Genomic DNA, 12548 nt, shown 5'->3' with positions numbered 1-12548 from the left:
GCTAAGATCACTGGCAAACTTGCAAAGGTTGGCCTGTTTCCGTTCATTCTGCTTTCCTCTTCTAGTCAGCCAGTGGTAATGGGCATTTTGTTAGCACTGCACATCATTCAAGCTGATCAAGAGAAGAACGAAGAAGCTTTAAGATGGAAACCGGAAATACATTGCTCTCTAATAATTTCAGTGTTTCTTGTTTCAAAATCGCAAATTTCTACTTACATTTCAAGCAGCCCTTTCATGGTCAATGCTGGTCCATCCAACTTGTCCAGCAACAGAACGTGGTTGATAACCAAGATGTAGAGCATGGGGTGTTTACTGCACTTTCTGCTAGCAATCGCCAGAGGGCAGCACATACCCCATTTGCCTGCTCAAGGTGGTATGGATCATGGGACCGCATGGTGAGGATGGCGCCTCTTGTGTGCCTCTTAGGTTTCAAAGAATCACTTTCAGCTCATTTCGGGCCAAACCTAGACCACTGGAATGGAGGACCTTGGGCCCCACCTCTTGCAGACCACTTCATTTGCTGCTCTCGTTCAGCCACAAGGCACATTTACAATCAAATATTCAGACAGCAATCCGCATGCATTATGCTGGAACATGTACCACAACATATATTCTACATATGAATTTTGAAGTGACTACAAGGCAAAACATAGCTACAAAATGCGTACGTGATACCTATGAACAATTGGGTAACCTATGGTTTCAGATGGTATGCAACGTTTGTGTATGTCCATTATAAAGATGGTGATGGGCAACTTGTAGGGTAAACGGATCTTGGCACTTGCGTACAGCTAATATACTAGATCTCAGTGTCTCAAAAGGCTGAACACTAAAATACAATACAAGTCACTTATAATGTGCCTGTAAACAAGTGTTTGTAGGTGCGATAACACAAGGAAGGGAAGACCGAGAGAGGACAAGACAAACGATCTTGCTAGACCTTGTGTCGTTCAGGTCATGCAAGAACGAGAAGTGCAAGGGGGAGTGCAAGAGGAGGGTAAAACAGGGCAGCAATGCTGAGTAAGTGCAGCACTGCAAGGGGGAGTGCAAGGAGAACAAAGGACTGTAGTTACAGCCCCTAAGTGCGTGGTAGGCCCGGAGGCAGTGCAAGGTGACTGATCAAGAAAGAGTGTTACCTAGCAGACGGGGAGGTTAGGTAGGTCAGCAGGGGAGGGAGAGGGAAAGCGGAGGTTTTGAGCTGCTTCCTGAACTTAAGGTGGTCCGGCTCAAGTTTTTTGGGGGAGCAGGGAGGCCATTCCAGAGAGGCACCTGCAGAGGAGGGCTCTACCACCCACTCTCTCCCTGGAAAAGCGTCTAACCCATAGTTTGAGGTAGCTGAGCGAAGGGCTCAAAGGAAGGTATTTTGGAAGAGCGTTGGATGTAGTGCGGGCCACGGCTCCAGAAAGCCTTGTGGACAATGCAAAAGGTCTTGAACTTGATCAGTGCAGCCACTGGGACCCAATGGAGAGATTTCAAGGCTGGAGAGATCAGCCTGGGCTTGAGGCCAAAAGTCTTGCAGTCCTGTTCTGGATTAGTTGCAGAGGGCGGAGAGTAGAGGAAGGCAGATTGTGAAAGAGGCTGTTGCAGTACTTGAGAGAACCAGTACTCTGGAGACTGAGCTTCTGGGGGAAAGTGAGAAAGGAAGTGTCCCTTTTGAGGAGGTGCAGCTGGTAGCAGGATTTCTTGGTGAGATCTGAGATGTGATGAGAGGGAGTGGAGCTGAAGATGACACCAAGGTTTTTGCCTCACAGGAAGGTGAACGATGAGGGCCCCAGGCGGGCCCACAGTTGCCGTGCCTCTGGTAGCTCTGAAGCCAGACTGATGGTCATGGAGACAACTTACAAATTCAGTGTGGAGAGTAAACTGGGAGATGGCCAGCTTTTCCCTGTGCCCTGGAAAAGGATGGAGATTGGGCGATAGTTTTCTGGGCAGGTAGGATTGGCAGATGGCTTCTTGAGCGGGAGCACAGGGAGCTCTTAAGGGGAGAGGGGAAGTTCCAGTGGTGAAAGTGATTACAGAAATCAGCCAAGGCTGGAGCGAGGCTGTCAATGTAGTCTGGAGGAGCAGGAGAGCACCTGTTTGGGTGACACTTCCACAGATCGGACTTGTCTAGAAATCTCCTCCAGATTTGTCGAGAGGAGAAAGGAGATGGCCAAAGTGGGGCAGAGGTAGGAGGAGGAGATACAGGACAGGATGTCCTGAGTTTTAGCAGAGAAGTGGGTTGAACAGTTCCTTGTGGATTTTAAAGTTAGGCCGTGTTGGAAGCTGCAGAGACGCAGGCTTGAATGTGTGCTCTTCTTGGACAGGAAAGTCTATTGCCTTTGGAGCAGGTGGCAGGCCAGTTTGTCAGAGGATGCGCCTGAAACTCTCTACTTCATCTCGGCCACCCTGCACTGTTTCAGGATGGCGAGGTCGGAATCGTACCAAGACTCTTGGAGGTATGCTTCAGCCGGATTCTCATGACGGAGGCAAGGATGTCCAGGGTGTTGGAAATAGAAAGCTGCAGATTAGAAAGGGCCAACAGCATTTCAGTCAGCCGCAGGAGTACGAGGAGCAGAGAAAGTGGAGGCAGAGGTATCCACTGACACTTCATGGGCCGAAGCACCAAGAGGGTAGGTGGCAGTGCTGGGGGGGCGGGAGTTTCAGAGGAGTAGAATGTGGTCAGTCCAAGAGGAGTGGGAGGGGGTTAGAGAGGGGATGCCTGGAGATAACATCCAAAGTATGCCCGTCAGAATGTCGGGCCAGAGGGCAGAATGGAAAGTCGCAGTTTGTGGAAAAACCCAGAGGGATTAGAAAGTGTCCAGGTGGATGTTAAGATCTCTGAGAAGTTGAGAAGAGGAGAGGTTGGCCCATTCAGAGAGGAAGAGGGGCAACCTGCCCAGGTGGCCTGTAGATGGTTAAGTCGAAACTAGAAAGACTGTTTCTTTTTATTCAATCTACATTGGGGGTACCCTTATGCACTAGCTGGTAGTTTAGTTTCGTTTCAGAAGCAATTTGCATAGTTACAACTTCCTGGGGCACTTGCCCTGTCTGTAGAGTATACCAAGAGTATACCATCGCAAGAATCGTATGTCAAGGTGGTGGCACACATCCCTTTTAGGACACTATGTGCATACTTTCTATACCCTTCTACCTTGTACTACCTTTTATTCACCTATTGCATCTCCTATACATTACATTTTCATCCCGTTGAATCCATTCAAAAAATGTTATTATTTAAACCTTATACACAAGAAAAAACACATTTAACCAGACAAAAGGTTATAATCAGATATTACAAACAGGATAAAAGTGCGTACGTTGCACCACCTAAAAATCGTCAATCTTAAATTACAAATGTGATTCCATTTAATTAGTTCCCCACTTGGCTGGTCCTCCTATTTTTCAGAGCCCTCTGATCTGATGGCAGTAAAATTCTTGGATATGCACGCTCCCTCACGCCAGTCTTTCTCTGCCGCTGTAACCTAACCTGCGCTCAGTCTTAAAGGTATCAGAAGTGCTTGGGTGGGGAGCAAGCATCAAGGCTTTCCTAAAAACCTGGCACACTTCCCCAGAAGCCTGTTCAGGGGGACGTTGGCAGTGGCATGTCGGAATGAGGCTGCCTCCACAGCTGGGGTGTCTAATAACCATACCAAGGTGCTAATGAAGGAGCTGCGAAACACACAATCGTAGGTGAAGGGTTGAAAAAGCACCTGTGCTGTCTTGTAGACGGTCCATAAACTGTAGGTAAATAACCACACCCTAATTCTGTGCACCAAGCTCCTGTGACTAATGAACTTCCAGGGCACCAGTGGTCCAGGGATGAATATCTGTTGCTAAACGATCAGTTAGCCCCACAACGCATACACCAGAAGGGATCTGAACAGATTGGAAACGCAAGTAATTTATAAAACTTGTCCAATTTGGTAACGTGGATGGAATGGCAGGCTTATCTCTGCAAGGTCGTGGATCGTTGGTTAGTCGCAACACAGTGAATACAATTATTACCCAATGTTAAGTGACTGTCAAGGTTGCATACAAATATCTACTTTATTATTCAACAGACAGTTCTAGCACACTACAAAATACAACCCACACTGTAAAGGAAAACAGGACAGTTTCAAGAAGGAAAAGAGATGCACTCTGGATGCCGACAGGCGGGTAGTCTGTAATTACTCACAATAGTTCAGGGATACTTGGTTTCAGCACAAAGGGAGCAATGAGTCTTAAAATGTCACTATGGTCCTTCAGAGAATAACAGAACTACAATGTACCTTGTGCGTGTAGAATTTCTTGGTGCTAGACTGCGTCTAGTCGGTTTCAGGGCACTTTGCAGCTTCTGCGACAAGAGTTCAAGATGGGAGACCGCTGCAGGTATCAGGCGGCAGGCAGTTTGGCGAGCTAGGCTGGACCGACGGCCACAGGCTGGCCTACATAGCGGCTCAGGGTTCGGAATCTTTCTCAGTGCTGGTTGACTGGTCTGAAGCACTGGTTAAGGAACTGTGGCATGACAACAGTCAGCGGTGCAGTTGGTTGCAGCTCGAGGGGCTTTACTGCCTCAAATGTCCCTAAAGCGGATGCTGGTTTATGCTGGTCGTGGCACTCCAAGCTTTTCTGCTGGGCTCATGTCCTTTAAGGCAGACTGCCCAAAACTGAGGAGTGTTGCAGGCTACAGCCTTGTCCTTGGTTTGGTTCAGAGACTCTGGCACTTCCCACTTAGGAAGCCTGCTTGCATAGCCTAATGGGGCACACTGTGTGGCTGCGTACTGGTTCTGGAGGGGCTTGGATAGTCCTCCGGATTCAGTATCTCCCTGTGAGATGTTTAGGGAAGGGGTCTTGCTTCCCTTCTGGATTTCCCGGCCTTCCTTCACTGGCGGAAGCTGCAGGGCAGACTGTACCTTCAACCAGGGTCCAAATGAGTCCTTATTCCTTTCAAATTCATTGGATGACCTGCTAAGAGAGGGGTTTAGCCAACCTTTAAAGCCAAATGGGCCCCAGTGATTGGTGCAGGCTAAGCCTATCTTAATGAACCTATCCTCGGTCCCCACCAACAATCTTCTAATCTTCTGTTATGCGTGAGGTCATAACCAGAGTGCTTTACTACAGCATTGGTAAAGTGGTAAAAGTGCCAGCCATCTTCCTGTCGTGGATCAAAGGGCCCCTGGTTAATTGAGCTCGGTGGTTCCTGATCAAAGCGCAGGTCTCCCTTGAATTTGTGATGAGAACAGACCGTCTCCCATCAAATCACATACTTCTACCCTCTGAAAGGGGGTGAACTGGGGTATCCGACCCAGCCCTTTAAAAGGAGATAGCAATACTTAGAGACAGAGGGAGATGCAGAATATCCTCCAACATCAATGATCAAACTGACTCAGGAAGTTGGCAATGTGGCTGTTTTAATATCAATTATCTAAAATAGTTACAACCCACATCAATGCATTCGCTCGATCTTCACACTCAATGCAACACATAAAAAAAACTACTTTTATAATGAAAACTTCATCATTGATGTCTACCTACGTTGCAAACTACAAAACCCTATTTGGAATGGTGATAGGCTTACAAGGAACATCTAGGTATATGTTCCATACTAGTCAGGAAAGTGATTGGGCCTCAAACATCAGGTGGGGCAACTAAGCCCTGCCTCAGTACGGGTTTCTTTGAACGTCATCAAATACACGACATCCCATTGGTTATACAAACTATAGGACTCTATTACGTGGCCCTCTTATTGGTTGGCAACCTTGTACCCCTATGTAATCCACCTATGCAAGCAGCATGTAATCATCCAGGTTCTAGTGGGCTGGTCATAACCATAGCTTCCCACCAGTTAGCCCTGTCATCTATCACCCACAGTCTGCCAGTCATTTAAGGTTTTGAACTCCGCCGTGAAAATGTTCTCTGTCCTGAATATGAGTTAGTATACTGTCTCCTCTGTTTTGATACATCTCGTCTTCGGATCTATTCTCATCCAACCACATGGCTGCAGACCAGGTTTTCGAGTCTTGTTGCTTTAGAGGAGGAGCCAAGTACCCCCACCTGAACCACTTCACCTATGTTGCCTATATGCTTTAGTATGAGACCTATGCGGACCAGCTGAACAGACAGAACAGAGTATGGACTCAGTCGAATACCAGTGAGAGGCCCAGTACCTAAGAGAATCTGGAAGCCATGGTACCCATTGAGAAAACGATATTTGCATGCAAAAGAATGATGGTCATTTCGAATGAAATACCTGAAGAACCAGAATCAATAAAGGGCACAGATGAATGGTAAATGTAATTTTACCATTGACTGTTACATGAAGCTGAAATGAAGTACATAAAGAGGTGCAGTGATCAGAGAATGTGGATATTCTATAAGGCATCATGAAAGAATCATGGATAAGTGACATCTTGATCAACGTGAAGAAGCTTATGCCACAGAATAGATGAAGATATTAAGTTGTTTTACACGTGTACAGATGCAGAAGAAAGGCAAGCAGCAAAGTAATCATGAAGCTAGCTTTAAGTTTATAGTAAATAGACTGCAGCAAGCACCAATGTATACATATCGGAATAAGTGAACTATGGATGTTTCCATTGACCTGTTATAGCAGGCTGGACAATAGCAAAAGGCCTCAAGTTTAGTGTGTCGCAGTTAAAATACAGAAATTGTATTACAAATTAGTTTCATCTAAAGTCAAGTTTGAACATGCCACGGTCTTATCAAACTGGAGAAAACTGACTTTGTATACAAATCGTGTGAAACAACAAAACTCCTGTTCAGAAGGCACGAACATAACAAGGAAGACATCGTAGGTCTATTGGAAAATAATATTAAATACACAAATAAACTCTATTTTATGGTCTCCGGTCACATGGAATCATGAAAGTGGTTGAACAAGATGCTCACACCTATGCATGGAGACACTGTGATTCTCACTCCCTAACCTCAGAGCTGAGAACATGTTCAAGGCCAACTTCAAACACACTAATTGACAATGGACCACTGAGGTGATGATGGATGGATATGCTAATTGGTCAGAAGCTGAAGTCAAGACAACCTCACCTGTGTGGCCAGTCTCTTTGCTGCTAACGTAGATGGAAAAACACTGAAGAGGGTAGAGTGCCAACAAATTGTAGAGGACCCGCGTATTCAGGGGTCCTATAGTTGTGTAAACCAATGGGACGTTGTGTATCTAGTGATGTTCATAGTGGTCATTTTAAGGGGAGGGCTTCTCTGCCCCACCTGATATAAAGTAACCAATCACATAGCCACACTTTTAGATTAGTATGGATCGTATACTTAGATGTCCATAAACACCCAATCTACGTTAACCTTAGGCTTTTGTAGTTGACGCGTAGGATGGACGTCATTAATGACACATATTGCTTATAAAAGTTCAGTTTTTTCTTAAATGCTTTGAGTTTGACGATTGAGCGTTTACGTTGATGTTCGTTATGCTCCCTGTTTTAGAAAGTTGATATTCAAACAGTCTTTCTTTTTGTCAGCTTCCTGAGTCGGCTCTGTTATTTGATGTATGAGTAAAGTCTGCATCCCCATTCATCTCGAGGGTAATTGCTACTCATCAAAGGGGCTGGACTACCCAGTTCAATGCATTTAAAATACTATTAAATGATGAACCTCTGACGTCTTCAATGTTCTCGCTCCTCACTTAAGACCGGAGTTCTGTTCTTTCACACATTCTGTAACCATTTTACACACATTCAGGCCCAAGGTGGCCTTGACTTCTTGGTGTTGAGCCAGCCAAACCCCCCTTCTTTGATTCACTTCCAAGGTTCAGCTTCCAATTTCTAACTGCGACACACTGAGAACCTTTCCTTTCATTGGATCTAGTGCATTGTGGAATCATCCAAAGTCCTTAAGTTTCCTATACATATACGTTGGCGCATCGCCGCAATCTATTCACTACATAGCTAGCCTTTACGAATACTTTTGTCTACTTGCGTTGCTGCAACTATACAATTATAAAATGACTTGATAACTTCATTATTTCTGTAGCATGAGCAGCATCCCAGCCCAAAATGTTGCGCATGCTTGGCATCTCCTCCTTTGTTCTTATAAAATGCGTATACTCTTCAACCTCTTCTCATGTTTGTCATCTCTGCTTTGTATGATGTCACCAGTCTGCTTTCTCGCTTGCTTTTCCCACTTCCTCCGGGATTTCGTTCAAATGTCCATCATATTGTCGTGTATGCATGTATGGCTTCCTCAATGGAAATCTTACTTCCAGGATTCTCTTTGGTATAGGTATTCTCACTGGTATTGCATGTGTCTCACACTATGGCTCCAAACATGTAGGCAACATGGGGGAGGAGCTTTGGTTGGGGTACTTGACTCCACTTCTGCAGGGGGTTCCCCTGAAGGGGTTGCCTACTGTAAACAGGACAGTTCACTGCCCTTTATGCTAAGGGGCGGGTGCTGACATCAGGTTAACAGATGCATATCAAGAGGTGTTTGGTTTCCTGTCCCCTTTGTCACCGCTGCGACCAGACCTCTCGTGGGCCTGCTTCAATTAACTCTCCAGTATGCATCTCCACCAGCAGGGCAAACAAGGGTGGATCCATGGAACATTTGTTGGTGAATGAGGCTGGCCATGGAAGGAGGGAGGTTTTGTCTTCCCCCTTGTTGCGATGTTTTGATGTACCTGTGGCTGTCACATTCTATCTGTACATGACAGGAGGACTGCGCCTGTAGTTTGTGTCCACCCAGAGTACATGTGACTGTGTTGTGTGGCGAGCATAGGAAAATGTGCAGATTAGCCCCACACATTTTCTAGAGTGTAATCTCCCAACATTCCATTTCATTGCAAAATTTCCAAAAAAAGCCCAGGCAAGCACACACTCCCCGTGCGGTTGATCAAATTCCTCACAACTCCTCACTGCTCTAGACTATAAATGGGTATTATGATCTTTTATTGTGCCCATCTGACATTTTGTTGGCCTCCTTGCATGTGGATTTGTTAAGATGGGTCTGTTAGTGGGATGGAAGGAGACTGATTTACTTCAGACCTTCACACGGCAATGTCCAAAGGTTTCACAAGGCCTGAGTGTTGGACAAATCAATGGGGTTTTCAGCGAAACCTGGAAATGTACTATACACATTGATACAATACCATGGCTCTAAAGAGATTTTAAAGGGCAGTCCGACTGGGGGAGAAGGGAGTAGATGAAGGGTGCATGTAGATAGGTTGTTAAAGATTGTGCAGCATTTGGGATTGAAGTGATTGGTGACTCTGGTGAGATGAGTAGTGTAGTTTAATGTAAGTTTGTGATATAGCTTTCATGTTGTACAATCCGGTTGAGATACATTTTTTCAATATTCTTGGTCAGCAAGGTATGCATGGGTTACTTGCATTTTCCTTAAACTACTGCCTTCAGTTGGAATATTGCCTCCGATATGAGGTGGTTAGCTGACGTTTCAATGCTGGTGTCGATTGAGTAGGTTTTGGTGCTCAGCTCATGCTGGCGCTGGGTCCTTAGCTTCTGGAAGGACAAGTGCTCTCCAGTGAGCAGGTGTTGGGACCTAAGGTTTAGTTGCTAGGAGAGAGAAGGAAGATCTACCTTGTTCCATGTTGAAGCTTGGCAAGTGACCCATGCACCATTGCTGGACAGTCCTTGTGATGGATTCAGGGCCCCTGCTGTCCTTGCATTGGGCTTTGCACCATGCCAAGGGTGCTTTTCTAAAAGCCTCAGTTGGTTTCTAACACTGCAGCCCCTTGACTTTGCTAATTCAGAATAACATTATGCAGTAGGAACCTCTGGATAAACTGATCCCTGTAACAAGCTGCAGATGCCTGCCAGCAGCTCCTTACACAGCAGCCAAGACCCATGTAGAAAGGATGCTGAGGAGACTGATGCCAGAGGGAGCACTCCACTTGCTTCTCCACTGCCTCCCCCATATCTAAAGGATGCCGCAGTGGGAGACCACAATCACCACACCATGTTGGATCACAGCAGCCAAAAAAAGAAAGCTTGAAGTTCAGAGGTGCAACCCTCCTTTCTCAGCCTGGTGTCACCTGCAGTAGCTCATAGCAGCCCCATCCTTGTCTCCAGCTCACTCTCTGCTCCTTCAGTCAGGTGACATTTTTCAGTCGAGGGGCGTAAATATTTCAAAATAATTAGTGGGTGTGACCAAGCACAGCGGGGGAGCCTGAACCAACCTAGAGATATTTTGGGGGGAGTTATCCCCCCTGACATTTTAAAAATATGGATTTGAAATGGTGCAATTTTACTGCACATTTGTTTTGCAAAAGAAATAGGTAAAACGGCACACTAAATAAAAGTAGCCTTTCAGGGCAACAAATGCCAAGTAACCAACAGATCCCAGGAGTACTTTACAAGGCATTTCCGTTACTGACAATATATCCCTCCACCATCACTAATGTGAATATTCATGATGCATCTGCCCATAATTCTTATTGTAAAGCACTTTGATACTGGTGTTCACACTACATGTCACCCTTGCTGCCTTATCTCATAACCTTCCTCCCTTCTACTACCACCCTTCACTTCTCCACCATCATCAAGGGGAATACCACACCCCTCTACACACCCTTGGAAAACCTTCAAAGTGGGTAACCAGCTTCACTTGGCTGCTATGAATGCTTGCTCTGCTGTCAATCACTCTTGACATCTGCCTCCTTCTTGAAGACTTTGACCTGGATGTCCTCTCTCTTACCAAGACATGGTTCAATGCCAGCTTTGTCCATGCCTTGACACTCTCCTGAGGGCTACAAAATCTCCAAACCCAGACCAACTGCCCTGGAGGTGTGCAGTTGCCCTGATCCTACCTGAGTGGGTCCCTGTTTCCATCATTCCTACCCTTTGAATGCCTTATCTGTCTGTAGACTTGGGTCTCGCCTACCCTCACCCTCGCCACTACCTACAGACCACCTGGCCCTCTTCCCCTCAATGTGCTCGCCTTGCCTCATCCCTTTCAACCTCTTCTCCCAAACTCCTCCTCCTTGGTGACTTCAAGATCCACCTCAATTCTCTTGACTCATCCACCTCTCAATTCTGGGTCCTCTATGACTCCCCTTTCTTCCAGCCCGACTCATTCTGTTGGCCACACTCTTGATGCCCTCATCTCTGGTGACATCCCCACCTTTAACCCAGTCACCACCCCCTCTCCTGGTCTGACCACTCTCTCCTCCCACCTGCAGCCCCTTGGCCCTCTACCCAAGCCACCCTCTGCACTGCCAGCCTCCTTCGCTGTCATTCAACCAATGAAGCAATAGTCACTTGCGGCTTTTTCCTCCACCTTCATCCCCGTCTGACTCCCGCTCTTGACTCTCCCTCTGTCCTTGCTAACCTGAATCTTGCCATCTGTAGCACCCTTATCATCCTTGCCCCTGCCATACGTATCCTCCTAAAACCTGCCACCAAGAACAGCTGATACGACTCGGATCTAGCATCCCTGAAAAGCAAGTGCAGAGTTGCTGTACGGAAGTGGCAGATATTAGGCTTATCCTCTGACAAACTGGAATTCTGCCTGCTCCAAAGGGAATATAGCTTCTCTATCCAATCCAAGAAGTGGACCCACATCCAAGCCTGCAGCTCTGGTGAAGCCACTAACAACACAGCCGAACCTTTCAAAATCGGCAAGGAACTCACCAACCCACTTGCAATCTCCACCTCTCTCCTTCCTTCCCAGGCTCTCTGCACTGCCTTGGCCTCACACTTAAGATCCCAAACTCTGAACATCCTGTTCTCGCTCTCTTCCACCCCCATCCCCTCCCCCATGCCTGCAGCCCTGCCTCTCTCTGCCCCCTCAGACCTCCTCACTCTCCTCACTCCTGCCCATAGCACCGGATGAGGTCTATAAAGTAATCTGCTCTAAGAAGGCCTCTTCCAAACAGGTGCTCCCCTGCTCATCCAGAACCATTAAGGACAACATCTCCCTTCTCGCCCGACTCTGGCTGACTTCTGTAACCACTCCTTTGCCACTGGATCGTTCACTCGATCCCTTGAGTGCACCCTCTTAAAAAGCTGTCTGCTGGCCCCTCCTGCTGGCTAACTATCACCCTATTTATCTAACTCCTTCCTGGGTAAACTCTTGGAAAAGTTGGTCCTCCTCCAACTGATCCTCCACACTGATCGCGTTGGTTGCCTTCATGACCATCAATCTGGATTCCAGGCATCCAGAGGCACTGAAACTGCTCTCCTGAACACCTGTGAAACCATGCTCACAAATCTCGACTCCAACTCTCCTGTTTTTCTCATTCTCCTTGATCTCTCCTCTGTCTTTGACACGGTCAACCATTCTCTCCTCATAAAACTACTCTTGGACACCCTCAGCATCAATGACCGAGCACTGAATTAGCTGATACTAACCACCCTTCACAGCTGAAACTGGGCCATTTCTCCTCCACCACCCTCTCTACCTGTGGCCTCCCCCAGGGCTCTAGCATATCGCCATGGATCTTCAATATCTATCTCATCCCTCTTGCTCACCTGGTCTCCTCCCCTCCTCATTTCCATTGTTATGCCAATGATACAGATTTCCTTCAAACGTCCCTCTACACCCCTGTGGGATGTTCTGACCCACTAGTCTATGCCGTGCAA

Source organism: Ambystoma mexicanum, chromosome 2q, assembly GCF_040938575.1.
Source record: "Ambystoma mexicanum isolate Mex_15411 chromosome 2q, UKY_AmexF1_1, whole genome shotgun sequence".
In the NCBI taxonomy this organism is placed as follows: domain Eukaryota; kingdom Metazoa; phylum Chordata; class Amphibia; order Caudata; family Ambystomatidae; genus Ambystoma; species Ambystoma mexicanum.
Note: the sequence above shows the minus strand (reverse complement) of the source record.